This window comes from Urocitellus parryii, chromosome 4 (assembly GCF_045843805.1).
Source record: "Urocitellus parryii isolate mUroPar1 chromosome 4, mUroPar1.hap1, whole genome shotgun sequence".
Lineage (NCBI taxonomy): Eukaryota > Metazoa > Chordata > Mammalia > Rodentia > Sciuridae > Urocitellus > Urocitellus parryii.
The window spans coordinates 24,163,866-24,187,779 of record NC_135534.1 but is presented as its reverse complement, the minus strand read 5'-3'; positions in this window follow the sequence as shown (position 1 = coordinate 24,187,779).

Below are 23,914 nucleotides of genomic sequence, written 5' to 3'. Positions count from 1 at the left end.
AAACATTGTGAGGAGTTTTCTAATTGTTCAAGTTTAGGTAACTTTCTTAAACTTTGTGTTTATTTTTTTAAAAAGCAAAATTAGAATTTTTTTTTTTTTAACTTACAAGACAGCTGACAGAATTTCATGAGTTAACAAAAGTAAAAAGAGTTTACAAGGGTCCCTGGAATGCAGAAGAAGCCCTAAAGGACTTGCTCTACAATTTCCACCTCAATACATGACAGGTCATAATAACTATTTCATCACGGTCTGGAGTTTAGATACATAAGCAATGGGATTTACAAATTTATATTTTTTCTGTTCTGAATGAGACATTGAATTCTCAGCTATCTCCAAAACGCTAGCACCAGTGATCAAAAATTACAATGAGACAATGACAGAAAAATCAGCATGGCATGGTTCCTCCCCTCCCTCCTTTCTGTACAAGGAGAGTCCCCATTCCGTTTGTGCTTTGGGGCATTTGCGATTGTTGCCATAGAGATTATTCTGTGACCCTATTGTTAAGAACATCTTCCTCTGCCATGGCCCAAAATGGAAAAGGAAAGTATGATGTTCTTTAGATAAGTTGACTCTCATGAGTTAACTCAAATAAAAACTCTGAATTTTATTCATTCTAGGGCAACTATTTGTCCATTAAAATGACATTTTCTAATCATTTTTGAAACCCACTACATTGCTTTCTAAAATAATTAGCTTGATTATACTATTAGTACAAAATATACTTGGATAATGAGGAGACAGTTTAATATCATAAGTATCATCATAACCACCCTCTAGATTGTTAAAAATGAAAAATTTTACAAAATGATGACCACTGCAGGTTCTGCTTGTTCCGTTTTTTCTGTTCCCTGGCCCCCTGTCGACCATTATGCTGAATTTGGCCTTTATTCCCAAGCATGTCCTGGCCCATTTCCTGTGCATGCAGGCCTCCACAAATAACACATACGATTACATTGCAGATTTTAACTTTGCATAGTTGGCACCATTCTGTTTGTCTTTGTGTAGCCATGAAAATGTGCCATTCAGGTTTCATGTTTTAGTGAGCATAATTACCTGGCTGCCATCATTGCTACCTTCTGATTCCATCCCTACCTATGTCATACTTCCTACAGGCTGCTCCCAACTGATGACAGGGGCTATTGATGAAGGAGGGCCCACCCATAAGATACAGGACGTATTTCATGGATAACTTTGGTTCTTGAACTCTTACCAGTCTAGCTCCTCTGCATCATGATCTGAAAGCTCCCCCATCTTCTCCCTCTTTTCTCCTCCACAGTCATTTTCCCCCAATAAATTTCTTGTACATATAATCTTGTCTCTGTGCTTGCATTTTAGAGGACTTGAGCTAACATCATATTCTTTTGCAATTTTCTTTCTTTACTTAGCTTTATTTTTTTTGTGATTTATTCATGTAGATACATTTATCTCTAGTTCATTAATTTTAACCACTGTAAAGGATTCTGTTATATGAATATACTAGAATTGATTTATCCTTGTTCTTTTCAGTGGACACTTATGTTGTCTTCGATTTTCTCACCATTACAAGCAATGCTTCGATGGAGATTTTAATACGTAGGTCATAGGGTAGGTACTCCTTTACAAACCTATTGTCAATCGATTTCCCAAGTCATTGTATCAATTTGGACCTCTCCCAGCAGTCTGAGAATGTCCACTGTTCCACTTCCTTGCAATTCTTGAAATCATTCATTGTTTTCATTTTGTCAGTCTCAATGGAATCATAGTCATTATACTTCTAATTTGCATATTCCTGAATATTAAACACTTTTTACATCCTTTCACGTTTTCTATTCCGTGAATTGTCTGGTCATAGTCTTTGTTCATTATTAAATCACATCATTCGTATTTATCCTCATGTCTTCTAAGAGTTCTCTGAACACACTGCACAATAATCTTATATCTCACTTTGTTTCAAAAAATCCTCCCTCATTTTATGACAAATACCCTCTCACTTTCTTTCTTATGTCTTTTGATGTGGAGATATTTAAATATTGAATGTAGATCATTTATCAATCTTTGCCTTTATAGTTTTGCTTTTCATTTTCTAAGGAAATTCTTCTCCATAACAAAGCCACATAGTTATTATCCAATATTGTCTTCTAAATCAGTTCAGTTTTGTTTTTCATGATTTCTTATTTCAAATAGAACTGGTCTTCAGATATATTGTGAAGAGTAGTTCCACCATCCCTCTTTGCATAATGGGGAATAATCATCTCAGAACTATTTCTTAAAAATTCTTTCCTTTCTCCCTGGATGGGCAACATCACCTGTGTCCTGACTCATGTTTGTATATGTATGTTTCTGATATAAGCTTCTTTTAGCATTCCAAGCAGTGTTACTAGCACACTGTTTAATTGGTAAAACATTAGGAAGAGTCTTAATAGCTGATCAGTTGAGTATCCTTTCTCCTCTCCCCATACTGAGGACTGAACCCAGGAAAGCTTGACCACAGAGCTACACCCTCAGCCCATTTCAATTTTTGAAACAGGTTCTCATTAAGTTGCCCTTGCTGCCCTCAAACTTGTGATCCCCCTGCCTCAGCCTCCTGAGTCATTGTCATTACCACCATACTCAGCTGAATATCCCATTTTGATCTTCAAAATTGCCTTGACCATTTTTGGTCCCTTGCTCATTCATTTAAAGTTTAGAATCAACTTGCTAAGGTTGGTGGGAAATTCCAATGGAACTCTGAATGGAAATGGTAGGAATTTGTGGATTAGTTTTCAGAAAAGGAAAGTTTTATGACTTGAAAATTTCCATCACAATTATATTATAGTTCTCTAATATTTGGGTACTTCAGTATAGATTTATAATTCCCTCCATTAAAAATGTATATTATTTTATTTTGATGTTGTAAATAGTATTTTAATATTATTGCCTAACTCTTTAGAGCTGATGCAAAGCCTAATATAAATAGGTTTGTATCTAGATACTGTATTGAACTCCTATTAATTCTGTTGGTTCCTCTATAACTTTTCTTGGATTTTACATCTAGAACAACAGTAGAATCTGAAAAATAAGGATAATTTTATTTCTCCCTTTTCAATTATTTTTGTGCCTTATTACACAGGATAGAGCCTATTATATTAAAAATTAGAAATACATGCTTGTGTGGCTTGTCATGGTATTTATATTTTCTGAAGCATTAATTATTATTTATTTGTGTAATAAGAGCTAACATTCAACAGAAGCCTTCAATGTGCCATTATACAAATGAAACACTTATAACATTCTTTAAATGAAACACTTATAACATTCTCCCACTAAGCCATGTTTGCTTTCTGTTTCAGTTACATACCTTCACATAGTTAAGAAACTTCCTGTTACTATTGCTAGTTTGCTAAGAGGTTTAAAGTCATTGTTGCTTGGTTTTTACTATCTATAGTTAATATGTTTTTTTTTCCTTTCATCTATTAGGATGATACATTAATGAATTCTCTGATATATTCTTGAAATAAACTCAGATGGCTCATCATGTATTCTTTTCTTAAACATGCATTAGTTCATCTTACTCTTTAAAGGACCATTTAATCCTCATTTGTTAATGAGATTAGTCTCTGATTTTTCATTCTTGCATCTATTTAAATATCAAGATTATGCTTGACCCTTAAAATAAGCTAAAAAGCATTCTGTCTTTTTCTGTTCTCTAAAATGGAATGCATAAACTTGGAATTAGCTGGGTTTTTCTTTAATTTGTTCTAATCAGTATTTTGACGCATTGTACACCAATGGAGCACAACTTCTCATTCCTCTGGCTGTACATGGTGCAGAGTCACTGGCAGTGGAATCATACATGTACATAGGGTAATAATGTCTGTCTCATTCCACCAACCTTCCCATCCCACATCCCCCAGCCTCCCCACACTCCCTTCTGTACAATCCAAAGTTCCTTCATTCTTCCCTACCCACCCACCCCCATTATAGATCAGTATCTGCTTATGAGAGAAAACATTCGGCTTTCAGATTTTTGGGATTGTCTTATTTTGCTTAGTTTGGTATTTTACATCCATTTACCTGCAAATGCCATAATTTCATTCTTCTTTAAGGCTGAGAAATATTCCATTGTGTATTTGTACCACATTTTCTTTATCCATTCATCTGTTGAAGGGCATCTAGGTTGTTTTCATAGTTTAGCTATTGTGAATTGAGCAGCTGTAAACATTGATGTGGCTGTGTCCCTGTAGTGTGCTGATTTTTAAGTTCTTTGGCTATAAACTGAAGAGTGGGACAGCTCAGTGGTTTCATTCCAAGTTTTCTGAGGAGAACTAGGCATTTTACAAAGATGTGGTAGCACTTACCTGTAAAAAACCATCAGAAAAATATGATGTTCTCTTTTAATTTTTAGATAGATTTTAAACTGCTCATTTAATTTCTTGAATTCTTATGTACCTATTCAACTTTTCCATTTATTCTTTATTAGTAAGTTATAGCTCTACAATAGGTCATTAACCTACATTTAAGTTTATTGTTATAATACTCCTCATATTTCTGCTTTACCTATATGATGTTGTTTTTAAATTTCTACTATTTTATGTGACCCTCTCCCTTTTATTCTTTATCAATCTTTCCAAACTTTATCTATTTTATTATACTTTCCCAATAACCTTATTTAACCTTGAGCTATTCTTTTGTACATTATTTCCTTATTCATTAATTTATGCTACTAAGTATACTCTTCCATATACTTTGAGTTAACTCATTTTATAACTGAGTTACAAACTTAACTCATATGAGTTTGCCTTTCTTCTTTTATAATATAATCGTTGAAGGCTGACTATATTGATATAGGTCTTCAATGTACATTATTTTTATTTATAGTCAAGTTTTAATATTCTCTGTTAATTATGCTCTATTCTCTGATTTATGAATTGCTTACAATGATTCTTTTTAACTTTTTAAAACTACATTTAGAATATATGTGAGTATGTATAGATATACTATAGATTTATATTCTTTTGCGTGGTGTGTCTTTTCCCATCATTTTGATTCCAATTTTTTTCTATTTTGAGACTAATATTTTGAGCCTGTCTCTTTTAAGTCACCATTTGCTGAATCTCTGTTTCAAAATGACAAACACTGTTTTTAACTAGTAAGCTCAAACCGCTTATTACTTATGCCTTAACTTATTTATAGCATTTCATTTTCTATTATGCTTTCTTTTCTGTGGTTCTTTCCCCCTTCCTCCCAAATCTGCCTTTTTAAACGCATCTTCTGGGTCCACTTCAATAGTTCAGATGGTGCTGTGGCTGGGGGAGGGAGTTTTTTCACAGTGGGTAAAAAGTTTCATATACAAAAAATGGATAATTTGCAGAGGTCTGCTATACATCATAATGCCTATAGTTAACAGCACTGTATTATGCCCTTGAAATTTTTGTTGAGAAGATCTATCTCATGTTGTGTTCTTACCACAAAAAAAAAAGAGGTCACGAGGAAACTTTTGGTGTGACGGATATATTTTTTACCTTGATTGTGGTGATGGTTACATAAGGGTGTGTGTGTGTGTGTACACTTGTGTGTTTGTGTGTCCAAACTCATCAAATGGCATGCATTAAATATGTGTAGACTTTTTGTAAATAAATTATGCCTCATAAAGCTTTTAAGGTAAGATGCTGTGGAAGCTTTCTATGGAATTCGTATTTTTTAAGCAAAAGGAATTTTTAAAATGTTTAATGAACTGCACATGCCCCTCTTGCCTACATATTCTGGTGGATTTCCAGGAAGCAGTCCACTCTTGTGGATCACTATTTGAAAGGTAAAAATTCCAACCTCTCTCACACACTCTTTACTTTCCTCCTCAAACTTCCCTTTCCAGAGTGAAGTGCATCTTACACTTGTGCAGTGACTCCTACAGGCCAGGACACAATGCCCTATTCCCATTCACCCTGCAACTCCAGGGAGTGTGCATCCAGTTTGGGTAGCAGTTAAGGGTTAGAAGTCAGATTTGGAGCCACAGCTGGGTGGTTCTGAGCCCAGTTCTCTTCCTGATATTCCTGCTTGTTCTGGTTTTTCTAGAATTAAATATGCTTAGAACGATTCCTGTTCTGAACTTAACTCAATGTTCACAGGACCATCGACAGAGCTACATGGGCAGAGGGGAAGAGGAGAAATCAGTACAATCAGAAAACTGATGAGATGTTCAGACTTTCAAAAAATAGATCCTGAGATTGGAGCTGATCACTTGAGAATGCATAGATGTTAGATTTGCCCCTTTGCTACTTTTAAAAAGGACTGAGGAACTTGGTGATGAGACCCCCAGGCTTTAGGAAGACAACAACAAGCTTGAAATGAAGACCCATACAGACGATCTGTAGGCTGAGCAGCTGAGCTCACTCATCAGGGTGTTATTGTGCCCAGATTTCATCAGGGTCATCTCATTTGTAAATTCTCCACATGGGTTTGACCCCCCACCCGCTCAGCACAGTTGTCCTGAATGCAGTGTGTTGACCTGCATATGTTTTATTATGTCTGATTTCATTTACTCCTTGGTTGTGAAATTCAATTGAACCCATTTTTTTAGAGCCTGAACAAAGTAGAGAGTAGAAGTTTAAGTCATTTTCAAAGCCTCTAGTTTACTACTTCTGCTAAGTCACTGAAAATGACCACTCCTAACCACCATATCACTGTCAACCATCACATCTACTGCCTCATCATAAGGAGGCCTCCCTTCCTCAGTCCAGGTTGTGAAAACTCTATATCCTGAATACTAGGGCTTGGGGACAGTATCCCTGACTTTTAGGTCTGGGTCTAGTAGTAACTTTGGCTGAGGATGTGTTTCTGATACCCACCTACACAATTAGTCAACGATTAACATGCACAGTGTAAGCTTCCCCTGACACCCCTTTTGAAATGGTGGACAGATCAGTGAATTCACTAGCAAGCTAAGACTTCAGGTAATAACAGAGGTACCCTGTGCAGGAAAAATACCCAAGGAAGAAGCTTGGAGCTCACGCATGGGAGGAGAAAAATGGCAATGTGGGAGAAAAGAAAACTAAAGATAGTCAGATCGTTGACCTTCCTTCCTCAAGAGAAATCAGATCTGAAGCCATGTCAGAGATTTTAGAACTGGTCTCCAATATAACAAATGACTGAGCCAGAGGAGCCTTCTTTCAGTTTCTCAATGCAGGCTGAAAAAGTAAGATTTGATTCTAATGCTGCAATTTTTTCTGCCCTCACGAGCTGGGGAAGAGGATTTAAAACCTGGCAAGTTGCCAGTATCTGCGAAAAATGGCAGCAACTAACTCCATGCTGCTATGGCCTGTTCACTCCTCACTCAAACGCTTCTAGCATAATTGTGTGCAATAAGTACTTGTAACAAGTTGACTCTACTAAACGAAACAAATGAAAAGGAATGTTTACCTAGGACTTTGTGGTAGTCTCTCTCTCTCTGTCTGTCTGTCTGTCTCTCTCTCTCTCTCTCTCTCTCTCTCTCTCTCTCTCTCTCTCTCACACATACACACACACACACACACACACACACACACACAATTGAACTAAAGATTGCATTTCATGGTATTTTCAGTGCTTCGTGGCATACAGAACTATGGATAGAAGACACAAAAACAGTCCTTAAGGAACTAAAAGTTCAGTTGGAGCATACAATACAAAATAATACTCTTTGTGGTTTTTTGACAAGTATTTGCTCATTTAATATGCATGCTCATTCCTTGGCCCATTTATTGATTGGATTGTTTGGTTTTTTGGTGTTAATATTTTTGAGTTCTTTATATATCCTAGAAATTAATGCTGTATCTGATGTGCATGTGGTAAAAATTTGTTCCCATTCTGTAGGCTCTCTATTCACCTGATTGTTTCTTTTGCTGAGAAGAAGCTTTTTAGTTTGAATCCATCCCATTTATTGAATCTTGATTTTATCTTGTGCTATAGGAGTCTTATTAAGGAAGTTGGGGCCTACTCTGACATGATGGAGATTTGTGCCTATGTTTTCCTCTACTAGACGCAGGGTCTGTGGTTTTATTTGTTGGTCCCTGAACACTTTCAGTTGAGTTTTGTGCATGATGAGAGATAGGGGCTTAATTTCATTTTGTTGCATATGGATCTCCAGTTTTCCTAGCACCATTTGTTGAAGAGGATATCTTTTCTCCAATGCATGTTTTTGGTACCTTTGTCTAATATGAGATAACTGTAGGTTTGTCTCTGTGTCCTCTATTCTGTACCATTGGTCTACAAGTCTATTTTGGTGCCAATACCATGCTATTTTTGTTACTATTGCTCTATTGTATAGTTTAAGGTCTGGTACAGTGATGCCACCTGCTTCACTCTTCTTGCTAAGGGTTGCTTTAGCTATTCTGGGTCTCTTATTTTTCCAGATGAATTTCATAACTGCTTTTTCTATTTCTATGAGAAATGTCATTCTGCTGTTATATATAACACATTAGAATAAATAAAATATTTTTTTTAAAAAAAAGATATGCATGACATTGAGAAATAAAAAATGAAATCTTCTCCCAAGCAGAAAAAAAAATCTCTCCAGAATGAAAACAATTTTATTATGGAATAAACTTATATGGAATAAGTTTAAACCAGAATCTAATGTAGGCAATCCACTAAGAGAATGCAAGATAGGAAAGAAATCTCACCCCTTTAGAGAGTCAAGCACACACAGTCCATTAAACACTCCCCCCCCCAAGATAAACAATAACTAGTCCTCAAGATAGAGGACTTGGCAGCACCATTTGTCACATGTAGTTCATCCTCAATTCTTTTGTAGTTGATGCGTCCTCCTTCATTTGCTAATTGGCTTTACCAAGGGAAATATAAGCTTCTCATAGGTTTTTAAAAAGAAGTAGTTCTGGAACTTGAAATGAGGCCCTGCTCAAGGTAAAGTCCCTATCTTTTCATGAAATCTGGGAGATAAGAGTGCTATTTTCTGTGCTAGCTTTTCAAAGAGATGGCTCTTAGGTCCTTGAGAAAAACATGTCTAGTTTGTAAAGCTGAAAAAGAGGCTAAACTTTCATAAAGATTGACATTTAATTCAAAGAGATGGGGAAGGAACTTATAGATGTCTGAAATAATTACTCTTAAACAAGGCTGGTGAGAATGAGTCTCCTCCTCTATGCTCAAGAGAAAGAAGGTTTAATTCTTATTTACCCTCACAAGGAATAAATCTTATGCTGATGCTTGAACAACCTAAAGGAGAGCCTGGCTAAGCTTTCAAAGGAAGGGAATGTCAGTTTCCCAGCAGGCTGATGTTTTTAGTGTCTCTCTACAGTCCTGGTACTCTCGGTTCTTCATATTCTCACATGAAAATTCAGGTGCTTCTGGCAAAATAAGATAAGTGTTTAGCTAAAAACAATATTGTACAGATGCAACTCTTATATGCTAAGAATACTTTGGCCATTTTTTCCTAATTTTTAGTCTCTAATTAACTGGCACAATCACAGAGTTGCTATTGCAGCTCCGATCAGTGATAGCTACTTCTGAGAGGTTTATATTCTGTGAGTGTAACCACAAACCTTACGTTAATCTACTGTATATAATTAAGCATGCATATTATAGGTGATACCATTTTAATACTGAATACACTTTTCACTAATAAGACACAACAGTTTTAATATTAATTATAATGGGAATTAAAAGTTCACTGATAAGAATTCTTACCTGCAGGTGTGTGTGAATGTGTGTGTGGCAGGGGGTGGGGGTCTAGAATGGATCATATTCACAGATTGAAATATAAAGTGCACAGTAGAACATGAGCAGGACATGAGCAAATCATGAGCAAATTGATGGTTTGAAGTGAAGCAGGCTTGCAGTTCAATCTCAGCTTGCCCACAGATCTGCTGGTGGAATCCTACCCAAGTCATTTCACATGCACACTTCAACATACACACACCTGTTTCTTGGAGCTTGGTTTCTTTATTTGTTAGTGGAAAGGAAAAAAAAAACTACACTCTTTGTTTGATGAGGTTACTGAATAGAAAAAATAAACTCATAGATACAAGAGAGTTTTGAGAGAAATAAAAAAAGTGTGATAAAATGAAATTATTCTCTATTATGTAATGAACCATTATGGACACAAGCTAAATTCTATAAGATTTCAGAGCAGGATTCACGTGGGATTTGGCAGAAGGATCAGGGCAGAATGATCAGGGTAGGCACAAAGCCTCGTGTATACCAAGGACCCCATTTATTATTAAGACTCAACTGTCAAGGACGTATTATGATATAAATGACTTTGCTTGAGACTTAAAAAGATATCTTGACTCTAGAAGAACAGACAATCAAAGGAAAAGAAGCTCCCAAAGTAGTGAATAACAAAGAGAGCACATTGTTTGCATGATTAGGATGGTGAGGAAGAACTTAAGAGCTAACCATTGTTGAATACTACCCAGGTCTCCGCAATCTCTGAAGGGACATGAATTCACTTGTCTGGGTGCCTGGGTTACAGCTCCAAGCCTGAAGATCAAAAGGCCTCGTCATCTGAATTCCATCAGCAGGAAGAAAAGGCCAAGAAGGGCCTTCAGGCAATAAAACAGGGATTTAGGGGCTATCAACCACAAGGTAGGACTGAGGGCTGTGTAATAGCCCTAAATCCATGCTACTTTGCCACGAGTGTTTTTCTTGCCTCCTTCCTAATATAAGTAGTAAAGCATTTAAAAGAAAAGTCTTGTGTGATTATCTTTGGCACAGCGAAGAAGGGAATTGTGAAGACTAAATCTGTCTGCAGCCAAGCTTGCAGAAGAGGAATTCAGAGGAGGCAGCCTGTAGCAGGGGAGTCAAGATGGTTGTCTAGGGCTTGTGACATAGATAAAAAGGAGGAAAGCACAGAAGGCAATCCAGAACTGGGGAACAGCCAAGGGATCTTAGCAGTGAAGAACTTTGCTGATCCTGATGTTGCTAGAGGGTTGAAGAGGGTCCAGGAACTAATGGTTGGGTGTATGCATAAATGTTGTCTTTCTTTAATGATTCCTAAACCCACTTTATATCTGGAGAGGAGCGAATACCTACACTTATGAAATTATGCTAAGCCAAGACCTTATTGCTATTCCTCACACCTCCCCCCACAAACACAGTTATTATCCCTAATTTGCAGATGAGGACAATGGAAAAATCAAAAGATTCACAAGAGTTTTTGCAGTATAAAAATACGGGTGTTTGGTGTTTTTCCTATGCTTTATCCTCAAAATTCATCCCTTGCTCACAAAGACTATTATTATTATCATTCTACAGGTAAAGAACTAGGACCAAGTCCTCAGTTATCAAAACTATCATATTATATCAGAGCTAGTATTCCAAATAAGGTTTGCCAACATCCACTTTCTATTAGTTGTCATGAATGGAAGTGCCTAGTTCTAGGAAGCAGAATATGATTGATAACCTCCATTCATAGGAAAACTTGCAAATGCCTTCTGTACTCTGTATCTCTACCCTACACTCCCACAATGCTGTCCCCAGCCCTCATACCTTATATACTAGGGTTGGGCCCTGATCCTCTCTTACCATGTGTCACTCTCAAAGTTGTCATGGAAACCAGGAAGTTTCCACTGACTCCTCATAAAAGTTTCATTCTTGTCCTCATTTTGCAAGTTACAGTGTTTTACAAACATAGTTAAAAAATAAAAAAGAGCCAAAAATGGTCCATAGTGGGATCTGCTGACATCGCAAAGATTATAATGGAAAGAGACAGTGACAGAAAATTAATTTGTTCTTGTGACACAGATAATGATAGGAAGAGAAGTAGCTGCAGAACATTTTGGTTCTCGCTAAAGGAACTATTACAGACATGAGTCTTTTGGAAAAGACAGCTGTTTTCCTTAGTTTTATTTTAATTGACATATAAAAATACCTCATGTACGTTTATGAAGCACAGTGTGATATTTGGTTGTATTTACGGACATCATATAATGGTCAAATCATAACATTTAACATTGATCACACCAAACATTTATCATTTCTTTGTGGGGAAAACATCCAAAGTCTTCTAGTCCCATGTTTATTGCAACATTATTTATAATAGCCAAGAAATGGAATCAACCTAAATGTTCACCATAGAATGAATGAGTAAAGAAGATATGGTACATATGCACAGCTGTAAAAAAGGATGAAATTCTGTTACCAGCAGCATCAAGGAGGAAATGATCTCCTTTCTTTACCCAATAAATCTTGGGTAAGTAGGTAAAGTTATTAACAGAGCACCGCATGAAAGAGCTCAAGTATAAGAGTGAAGCTTTGGTGTATTTACATTGGGTAGAACGAAAGATATTGGAATATTACTTGACCTGTCACCTTAAAAGAGTTGTGCCCAATATTCATTTGCCATCACAGATTTACAGAAACTGGTTCTACTCTTCCTAAGAATAAGAACACATCATTACCATCTTCAAAATTTGAAGATGAAGGCAGCGGTGCCTACCTGTGATCCCAGCTTCTCAGGAGAATGAGGTAAGAGAATGGCAAGTTTAAGAACAGCCTGGGCAAATTAGCAAGACTCTTGACTCAAAGTAAAAACTTTATCAGAGGGCTGGGGATATAGCTCAGTTGGTACAGTGCTTACCTTGCACGCATAAGGCTCTGGGTTCAATCCCAAGAATGTAGTTCAATAGTAGAGCATCCCAGTACCACAAAAATAAATAAAGTCCATATCCTTGTTAACTTTCTTTCCCTAGGCTTATTAGGACAATTGGTTTATTCACAGATGGGATAGCTTTTTAATAATGACAAGTTAATTTAATAGAGAATGGGCAGGCATTGTTCCAAAAGGGAAAGAGAAAGTAAATTTTAAGTTTTCATATGTTGACACAAAGAACAGCCTTGCCTGCCACTTAATTAAACTTCTAAACAGATACTTAAAATATTCTGGCCGTCAGCTTCAGCCTTTGCATTCTGTGATCCATCAGCCGGTCTATTTTCACAGCTCCCTTCCCTGCCCAAGCTTTGATCCAGAAGGATGATTTCAAGTGGTCTGTATGCCTGTCTTTTAATGTTTGCTTTCCTAACTACATTGTCTTATTCAGCAGCCTGTTATTTGCTGAACTGTTGAACCTACTTTGTCTTCAATTAATGCCTAATATCTGAGAAAAGAGATAGCATGTTCCTTAAATGTAAAGCCACAGGAAAGGGTAATGCAATGGTATTATGAACAGGTGGCTGAGAAGGTCAGTACCAACAAAGAAGAAGAAACCAATTGGATAAAATAGGAGAGAAGAACACCTGGGCCTTTTTTTTAACCTGATCACCAGGCTCCATACGTGAGCTCTGAGGGCTGTTTACTCTCTTCTGTCAGTTTCCTTGTTCCCTCTGGAGCATACTCACATCCTTCTCAAATTCACACTCTATTCCTATCCCAGTGGTATCTCCACTTCACACATGAGCAACCCGAGGCTCCAAATGGAAATAAATCTGGGGTATGGATGACCACAGGAATGGATGATCACAAAGAACCTGGCCTACCTCATTCTACCATACTGTCTCCCAAATTAAGATGAAGTCTCTGATAAAGATATTCCACTCCCTATCAAGGCTTTTTTTTTTTTTTTTTTTTTTTTTTTTTTTTTTTTTTTTGGTCAAAGGTAACATTTCTGGGCAGCTACTAAACCATCAAGATTAGAAACCTCAGCTGGATGGACCAATCTGGATTGTCCTGTTCCTCCCTTGGTTTTAGATGTACACAGATATTTTAGTCCGCTTCTTTACTGCTGAGTCTAAAGGATCTGACCAGAACAACTGTAGAGGAGGAAAAGTTGGAGGGCTCACGGTTTCAGAGGTCTCAATCCATAGAAGGCTGGCTCCACTTCTCGGGGATCCAGGTGAGGCAGAACATCATGGCAGAAGAGCGTGTCACAGGGAAGCAGCTCACAAGGCGATCTGGAGGCAGAAAGAGTCCACTTTCCAGATACAAAGCATATGCCCCATAGCCACGCCCCCAGTGAATCACTCCCTCTAGCCACACCCCCACCTGCCTCCAGTTACCACTGTTAACCCCATCAGGGATTAATTAACTAATCAGGTTAGGGCTATCACAACCCAATCCTTTCTCCTCTGACTCTCGAATTGTCTCCCACATGAGCTCTTGGGGAGGCACCTCACATTCAAACCATAACAATGGATAAATATACACAAATTCAGATTTAGCTATAGGCGTACAGAGGCACATAGATGGGGTAGATGTAGATGTTTAGAGGTAAGTGAAGAATTCCTATGCTTATAGATGATCTAGAGATAGATGACATAGAAATACCCAACATATAAGAGGATATCACATTTCAGCTCTTATCTTTTTCTTTTTAAACAGAAATTAATTGTCAATCTTTTATATAATAGATAAAAGCAGAAGTGACATCATATTTGTCAATACCTTGGAAAAGAGTGATAATGGGGAAAAGAGCACATACTTTTTAAAAAGAAGTAGAGTGTGTACACCAATCTCTTCTCCCTCTGAACCTGAGCAGTGATTGATCCCGCTTTATGGACTTCCAAGCAAAGCAGTTATAGGAATTCCTGTAGCTATAGATTTATTTTGCAAAGTCAGTCCCTGAGACCTCAAAGCCATTGTCAGTCACCCACGGATTCTGCCTTCAATCTTGCTTCTTTCGAGTCTCCACACCACAATGTCTTGGAATTGTTTTAATGTTCAGCTGTCATTGTGACTTTTGAAACCAACTCATTTCCTTTGTACAAATGAAGGTCAAACACATCTGAAGCAGACAAGCCCATAATAGTGTGTGGCCTCAGACTCTATGTATTATGTGATGAGTCTTTTAGCAGCTTTGATTTTTATCAGGGGCCTAACAGTACAGAGTGGAAAGTTTTCAGACAGCAAATGAAGCAACATCTATTTAGATTTTTATCTCTGTTTAGGGAAAAAAAAAAAGGTTTTCTTTCATAACTCACACATTAGTATGCTTATAATCGTCAAGTCACAGATTCCCAGATTGCTTGTCTACAGGGGTGACTTGCCGAGTGGGACACAAGGATTAATCCTGGAGTGGTGTCATTAGTTTAGAAGTAAGAAGAAAACTTTATCAGAGGGCTGGGGATATAGCTCAGTTGGTACAGTGCTTACCTTGTACGCATAAGGCTCTGGGTTCAATCCCAAGCACGCGCATGCGCGCGCGCACACACACACACACACACACACACACACGCAAAGTTTTGGTAGTGCTCAGGCCTTAGGTTTTCTCACTGACCAAAAGCCAAGGTGGTGTGCAATGATCATATTTTTCAAATTGATTTCTATTCTTTTTCTCTCTCTATTCATCTGCTCCTCCAAGTTCAGACCTTCAAAGCAGCCATAGCAAGAAAACTCACAGAACTGGACCCTTTGAGGTCCAATCTCACATAGGATGGAAACAAAAAATAAACAAGGCAAAGTTAATAACAATTCCATATTTTTAAAATCCAAACTGAATAATTACACAGAGACTGAGAACCCTCTTCAGCCAGGTTAACCAAACGAAAATGATCTGATCCAGTGAAAGCTTTCACTACTTTGGATAAGATGCAGCACAGGGACAAACAAGAGGACTTCCAGGATCATAATGATGAAAAACATTCCTTGTCAGAAGTAGGACCGGAAGTTTCTCCTTAACTACAAACGGCTGAGGATTCCATCAGGACCCAGTATTTCAACGCAAAATAATATTTGTGATTATGAAGTGATTGGACAGATGTCTCTATTTGTGGTTTACTTTAAAAACAGTTGATTCTATAATATTATTTAACAAATACCCTGGGCAGGTAAGAGAATCCTCCTTAGAGTAACATCAACCTTAACTTTAATCTCTTCCCCATCAGGATGGAATGACTTCCAGTTCTACTGAGAAGTCACTTCCTCCTGCCAAATTTGAAATTCAGATTATCCATTATCCTCTGATCAGCAACTCCCTCCCAAAGAAACTGAAGGAGAGAAGAAGGCAGAAGTAAACAGAAACAGGAATTCTGCTCAGCCCTCCATTACACGAGGCGTCAGTGAGGATTCTTAATAAAGGTGACAGTAAAGGATTTACAGTAAGGAGCCAAGTCCTGCTGTCGTGGGTAATTGTGCCACCAGTCCTCCAAGAGCCAGTGCCTTTTTTTTCTTTCTTTGTATTGGTTGTTCAAAACATTACAAAGCTCTTGACATATCATCTTTCATACATTTGACTCAAGTGGGTTATGAACTCCCATTTTTACCCCAAATACAAATTGCAGAATCACATCGGTTACACATCCACATTTTTACACAATGCCATATTAGTGACTGTTGTATTCTGCTACCTTTCCTGTCCCCTACTATCCCCCATCCCCTCCTCTCCCATCTTCCCTCTCTACCTCATCTGCTGTTGTTCAATTCTCTCCCTTGTTTCCCCCCCCCCTTTCCCCTCACAACCTCTTCTATGTAATTTTGTATAACCATGAGGGTCTCCTACCATTTCCATACAATTTCCCTTCTCTCTCCCTTTCCCTCCCACCACTCGTCTCTGTTTAATGTTAATCTTTTCCTCATTCTCTTCCTCTCTGCTCTGTTCTTAGTTGCTCTCCTTATATCAAAGAAGACATTTGGCATTTTTTTTTAAGGATTGGCTAGCTTCCCTTAGCATAACCTGCTCTAATGCCATCCATTTCCCTGCAAATTCCATGATTTTGTCATTTTTTAGTGCTGTGTAATACTCTATTGTGTATAAATGCCACATTTTTTTATCCATTCATCTATTAAAGGGCATCTAGGTTGGTTCCACAGTCTAGCTATTGTGAATTGTGCTGCTATGAACATGGATGTGGCAGTATCCCTATAGTACGCTCTTTTAAGGTCTTCAGGGAATAGTCCGAGGAGGGCGATAGCTGGGTCAAATGGTGGTTCCATTCCCAGCTTTCCCAGGAATCTCCATACTGCTTTCCAAATTGGCCTTACCAATTTGCAGTCCCACCAGCAGTGTACAAGTGTACTCTTTTCCCCACATCCCCTCCAGCACTTGTTGTTGTTTGACTTCATAATGGCTGCCAATCTTACTGGAGTGAGATGGTATCTTAGGGTGGTTTTGATTTGCATTTCTCTGACTGCTAGAGATGGTGAGCATTTTTTCATGTACTTGTTGATTGATTGTATATCCTCCTCTGAGAAGTGTCTGTTCAGGTCCTTGGCCCATTTGTTGATTGGGTTATTTGTTATCTTATTGTTTAATTTTTTGAGTTCTTTGTATATTCTGGATATTAGGGCTCTATCTGAAGTGTGAGGGGTAAAAATTTGTTCCCAGGATGTAGGCTCCCTATTTACCTCTCTTATTGTTTCTCTTGCTGAGAAAAAACTTTTTAGTTTAAGTAAGTCCCATTTGTTTATTCTAGTTATTAACTCTTGTGCTATGGGTATCCTATTAAGGAATTTGGAGCCTGACCCCACAACATGTAGATCGTAGCCAACTTTTTCTTCTATCAGGTGCAGAGTCTCTGATTTGATATCAAGGTCCTTGATCCATTTTGAGTTAACTTTTGTGCATGGCGAGAGAAAGGGGTTCAGCTTCATTTTGTTGCATATGGATTTCCAGTTTTCCCAGCACCACTTGTTGAAGATGCTATCCTTCCTCCATTGCATGCTTTTAGCCCCTTTATAAAATATAAGATAGTTGTAATTTTGTGGATTGGTCTCTGTGTCCTCTATTCTGTACCATTGGTCCACCTGCCTGTTTGAGCCAGTGCCTTAAGAAGATGTTCTGCTTTGAGTGTCTCACTATGTCTCCAGAACCTAGCAAAACCCCAATGTCTGGAACGAAGAAGACGCTCAATTCTTCCTTGTTGCACAAATTTAAAAGAGCTACTTTTATCTTCCTGACCTCAATTTAATTATGTGGAAAATGTTGGTAGCAAAGGGTTTCATAATATTTTATTAAGCAATTAAGCTCAGTTTCTTTTTTTTTTTAACACTTATGCAGAATCCCAATATATAAGACAGAAAATGTGGAGGGTAAAAGCAAGAAAAATAGCTGAATCCATCTCCTCAGCTACTTCCTGTTTCCACAGCGTATCCACAGAACTCTAGGATCCCAGGGACTATGATCCTCAAGGTCCTTCTTCCCGTTGTTATATTATACAGTGACCTCCACCCCAATACAGAATACTATCCTTAGAGAATTGTACCCTTGCCTTATGCAGGAAAGGTAGACTTTGACCTGGAGAATGGGAATAAAAATATATTTTTCAAACTGATATTCTCTCCCACCTGACAACATGGGAATGTCAAACAAGAGCAGTTTCTGCCCACCATAAACCTCAGGAAAGCTCAGATGTAATCAGCTGCGTTCCTGGTTGTGTAATTGCTCAAAGATGATTTAGGGCCTGAGATATTGATGATGCTTGCAATCAAACCAAATCAATGGTTTCATTTCAGATGAAGTTTCAACATACACCTGAGGCTAATGTCAAAGAATAAAATTACCTTATTAAGAAAAGGTCAAAGCAAAGAACTTGGGGCGAAGATATGCACAGGGTACAGCTGAGGATGGGAATTAGAGGGAAGAAGTGGGAGGGAGGAGGAGGAATAAGCTCTTCTGAAGTTTGGAGACCAGGATCTATTTTCTAGAAAAGATGTAGAGAGGCATGAGTTTTCCCTGTTATGTGTATTAAACAACATTATTGATAAGAGTCAACACTTATTGACCCCTTGCTAAGTACCAAGCTCAATCCTGAGTGTCTGATTCTACTATCACATTTAATTCAGCCAACTCTACGAGCTCGGCACACTATTATTTTTTACCTCCATGTTATGAGAAAAATGAAGCTCAGCTGGTTAAATAAATTCAAGGACATGCAGATAATAAGTAGTAAAACCAGAATTCAAACCTGGGCCTGTCTAAAGTATAAGCTCATTCGTATAACCCCTCCATTCTGAGCCTTTATGGAATCTACTTTGGGTAACAAAGGTACCCAGTGGAATGCTGGCCTCCTCTCATCCTGGCACCAAGCCCCCTGAAGTCAGGTACTCTCTTACTGATAGCTCTATTTCCATCAACCCTACCTTTTCCTGCCACTGATCTTCTGCCAGAGCCAAGTACAATGGCTTCTCAAAAAGGCTGGGAAGCCCATTCTTGTTCTCTCATTAGTTCCTCCCTTGCTTAGTTTTATCAAGCAGATAACAACCACACATACAGCCACCTGAATTCGTCCATTAAAAAGGATTTAAAATGCTATAACTGGTATGCCAATTAGATACTCAACTGAAAGATAACGGTATTGAACCAGCCTGATCATAAAGGTAGCATGGTATAGGATATGAAAAAAAAAAACTTAAAAAAAAAAGCAAATAAGGTCTAACTTCAGCTCTGCCATGTAGAGCTAGATAGTGTGGAAAAACCATCTAAGTGCTTTTAATTCAGACTTCTTATCTTAATAAGGGCAATTCTGCCAGCCTGTGTACATTAAGAGAGTCAAATGAGATTAAGTGAGCCTGTTTCTAACCTTCAATGGATGCCAGTGAACGGGACTGCCATTCTTGAGGTTGGTGGAGCACGACACAAGGCATTCAGCCTTGAAAATAGGTTGCCTCGCTTTAAAACTCAACTTCGTCACTTTACTGCTTTTGACCATGGGCCAATTTATTAACGTCTCTATCCCTTGTCTCCTGAACCACAGAATGGCTATGGTAGTGGCAATACCACATAGGGTTGTTAGGAAGAGTAAACTCCCTGAGTAGCAGGCACAATACTAACGAAAACTTATTAAGGCATTGTGTAAGGTGTTATATTTACTTTGTAAAACATCATATAACCCATGGTACATATTCTTACATATTCATATATCATACGTTAAAACATTATCATTATCTATCCTAACAGAGTACTGTTTTGCAATCATTTCAAAACTCATTCCATTGCAAACTCAAAGAGAAACCTGTTGCAAGGACACAAAGCTTCTTATAGAGGGGAAGGCAGTACCACTGTCTGGAAAGTCATCACATGCTCAAGTTTCTCTTTTTCCTCTCTTCTCTGCTCCTTTTTGGCTCTATGTCTCCTCCTCTTGGATGAGGATGCTTCCTTCATCTCTCTGTAGTCTCATTATTCTTAGCTTGATCTCTGGAACAGACCTGGGATTCCAAATGCTCTCTCAGTCCCACCAAAGGGTGTTTTCCAGTTCACCTTCCACAGCCACTTGCTCAGTTGATCTGTGTCCTGATTTCATAATCTGCAAGGGAAAGAGTGCCTCATTGGCTCATTTTTGAACAGACATCCTCACCTGGTTCAATAGCGGGGGGGGGGGTATCACATGAGAACAGAGCTGCATTCCAGGACAGTGAAGGGTCAGGACCTCTTACAAGTCAGCAGCAAGGGTGACTCAGGTTCAGACCCTCCGAGATGGGCCAAGAAGTGTACACAGTCTAACCTGAGCCAGTCAGCACTAACTCCCTGCTCTGGCTGAAAATCCAGGGCAAAGGGCAGCCTGGAACTTAAGCAGGCATGATCCTAGGGCTTCTGGAATCTACCACGTAGAACCTAAAAATGAAATCAATAGCTACAATGGAACAAAGATGGAAAGAAAACATCCTGATATCACCTGCTATCACTTCCACAAACCAAAACTATTGCCAGACCTACCCTGACCCTTTTAATGTTGTGGACCAATCAACAATTAAAGCAGTTAAAATTGTGCATTCTCTGACCCAGAAAGAACCCAAACGGATAGAACTGAATTCAGTCAAATGAGCAGTTACTCTCCAATGGTGACAACTGACTAAAAAGAAATGACAATCCAATTGTGATTTTCCTTTCAGCCAGTTTTGAAATACCGCTCCGGTCACTGACCTTCACCAGCTGGAGAAAAACGCTAGAGCAAACACATGGGATAAATGAAGACAGATCCCATGTCCATGTCTGGCTGAGGCCACAGAGTTGTTAAGGAAATAGTAACGCCAGGATGTACGAAGCTGAGAGGAATGTGTAAGCAGTGGTTTATAATAGCTGAATGTCTTATGGGATAACCATGCAATAGAGGCTGCCGCAACGGGATTTGCAGGTTGGATCCAACAACAGGGAGAGAAGTCACCCTTGGTCCCAGGTGTAAGAGCACACCCAGCTGAAGCAATAGTCCCTGCTCACTCCTGAAGTCCCATTAAAGCAACAGGAAAGGGTTATTTAAAAGGCACAAACCTAAGAGGGACAAATAAAATGGAAGGAGAAGCCACCGCAATATAGTATCCTAATTACAGAAACTGGAAAACCAATAAATCAGAGGAAAGTGATTTAGCACAACCAGGGGAATTTAGCCAACAGTAGGAAAAGAAAAGAGGCATGTCATTTTATACCTCAGGATCCTCCAAAAGACAAAGAAACTAGCACCCTGGGTATCTTTGGAAACGTGGGCAAAAGTGGGTTTTAAAATAAACTGGAAGATTTAGCTGAATGTATATTTAAATGAAAGTTAGAGCTCAATATTTCCTTATCTCAACACAGGGGTAAGGTTTGTTCTCTGAAAATGCTAAACAATGGGGTGTGGGGGTTCAGAATCCTTAGGTGTGATGAGCCAGGGCTATCATAGTGAAATAGGGATGTGGGGGAGTAAAAGCATACAAAATGAGTTTTGAGGCCTCAGTTTTTTTTTTCTCTATACCTACCTCTTCCATGATGCTGGAAGCCTTCTAGGCAGGGGATACTGGAACGTGCTTTTCTGTGGAAACTGACCCATCCCAAACAAGAGAAGAGTAAGAACTGATGGTAAGGAAAGGACTGTTGAGCCAACATCTGGCTTTCCAGCCATGGGTCTGGAAGAGAAAATATTGCATTGATGTGTGGTACAAAATGTGAGAATATTTTAAACATGAGAAAAGAAACTCTTAAAATAAAAATACCAGATGAGAAAGGAGAATAACACAATAGAAAAATTGAAAAATTGGAGGGAAGCAAGAAGGGAAGAAAACAGGAAATAGAAAAATAAAAAGAAATAGATAGTAGAAGACCCGTACAGTGGGCTCAATTATAGAGAACAGACTTTCTAAAAAGAAAAAAGAGAGACCAAATACAACTGGGGAGGAGGAATAATTTTTAAAAATGGTGCACAACTACAAGAACAGGAAGAAATACATTTTTACAGAGCAAATGGGCATCATGTGACCAACATAGGAAATAAAAAACAAAACCATTCCAAGGCCTATCTTCATCAAGATTGGGGGCACCTAGAATAAAATAAACATCTTGAAATCTTTAAGAGGGAAAAGAAGGAAAGTTTTTCTATGAAGGCTCCAGAATTAGAATGGCATTGGACTTCTCCACAACACTGTAAGCCAAGAGGAAGACATGGATTAAGGCTTTGAACTCAGGAGAGAAAAAAAAATCATTTCCAACATGGCATGCTGCCAAACTGTCAGCCAAGCGTGTGGATATTGTACAGTTTTTTTTCCAAACACGCAAGTTCACCAGAATTAGCTTCCTGTGCTTCTTTCCTAAGGAAATGATGGAGGCCACACTTCACCAAATAAGAAAGCAAACCAAGAAAAAGGTACATGAAGGCTTTAATGAAAGAGAAGGTAGACTGCAAGGCTTGGGAAAAACAGACTAATGATGAAAGAGGATCCTAAGGTGACCACAGGATCAGATGGGCCAAACTAGGAAAAAAAAACTAGGAAAATCTTTATAGAAAGAAGACTAAAACTAACTCTCCATATATTTGAACATAGTCATAGGAGATGGCCTCCAATGTGTGGTCTTAGACAATGACTGAATGAAACAGCAGAACCAAAACAGACCACTAGTCCAAAGGTAGTTGGGTGGGAAAGTAAAATAAATCACGTCTGTCACGTGGCTCAACTGTGAATAGCATTTCTATATTCACAGCAGTGTAACTGTCTAATAATGACTGTTCCATGTAAACCTTCCATAATGACAATAAGTACAATTCTGATAAAGCACATTGGAGAAGAAGATGCAGAGATTAACAAGTGCACAGGTGGGCAGAGGTCAAAGGGAGTTCAATCTTCATTGTGGAAAATCAGTAGTGAATTCCTAAAAGTGTAAGGTCAAGACATTTCAATAAAAACACGTTATTTAAACATATGGAGGTGAATGTCAAGAGAATCAGCTGAAATAGCTGAAATTGGAGACAAGAGAAGGAAAAAACTATTTGAGCAGGTGACACTCTAAGGACATTTTTTAAATAAACGATGAACCTTTCAAGTAATGGAGGCCATATTTATTTTACTGCTCAAATTGATTGCCGGGATGAGGTTTATGATATTAAAATATTTATAAATATATATTTAATTCACACCATCTCTACTAGGAACCATAATGCAATCTTTAATCAGCATTTTCCCTAACATTTGAAAGGCAATTATAAGACTATATTAACATTCATCTTACACAACTTCTTTAAAAGGCTCGATTGTTTAGTACGACTGCTAAATCATTAAAGCAAGTGCACTGTGTGATACCATAAACAGAGCTGCTCTGAATTCACCATTTGCTTTTCTAAAACATTTTCCCAAAATTGGAGCAAAGGAATTACCTAATTATCAAACAAGAGCCAGATACAATTCTCTGATCAGTCTGTTATCTTGGAGAGAATATGATCTCCCTACACTGGTCAAGTCAGGCATCAAATACCCCACATAAAACTAAATTGTCTTCATCAAATGCAATTTTTATTTGAACTTTCAAGACATTTTCAGCAAGATTATGAGAGAAGAAATAAAGTAAGTGGGGAGAGTCAAAGAAATAAACTTTTACTACAATAAGTAGTTGGTTTTTAAGCTAGAACACTATGGAAAATTCCAGAGGGGATCTTCATTGCAGCCTATGTTCAACATTAAGAAGGGATTTCATGTTGCTTTCTCTATGCCAATATCACAAATCACTGAGATCTCTTTCAGAATCTTGGTGAACTCCCAAATAGTTGTCTATCCTTAAAAGGTAGATTCCTGATTATTTCCAGGCACCAAGGCTGAAAATACATTGGAGTCATTTTCACCTTTAGCCCACCCTCT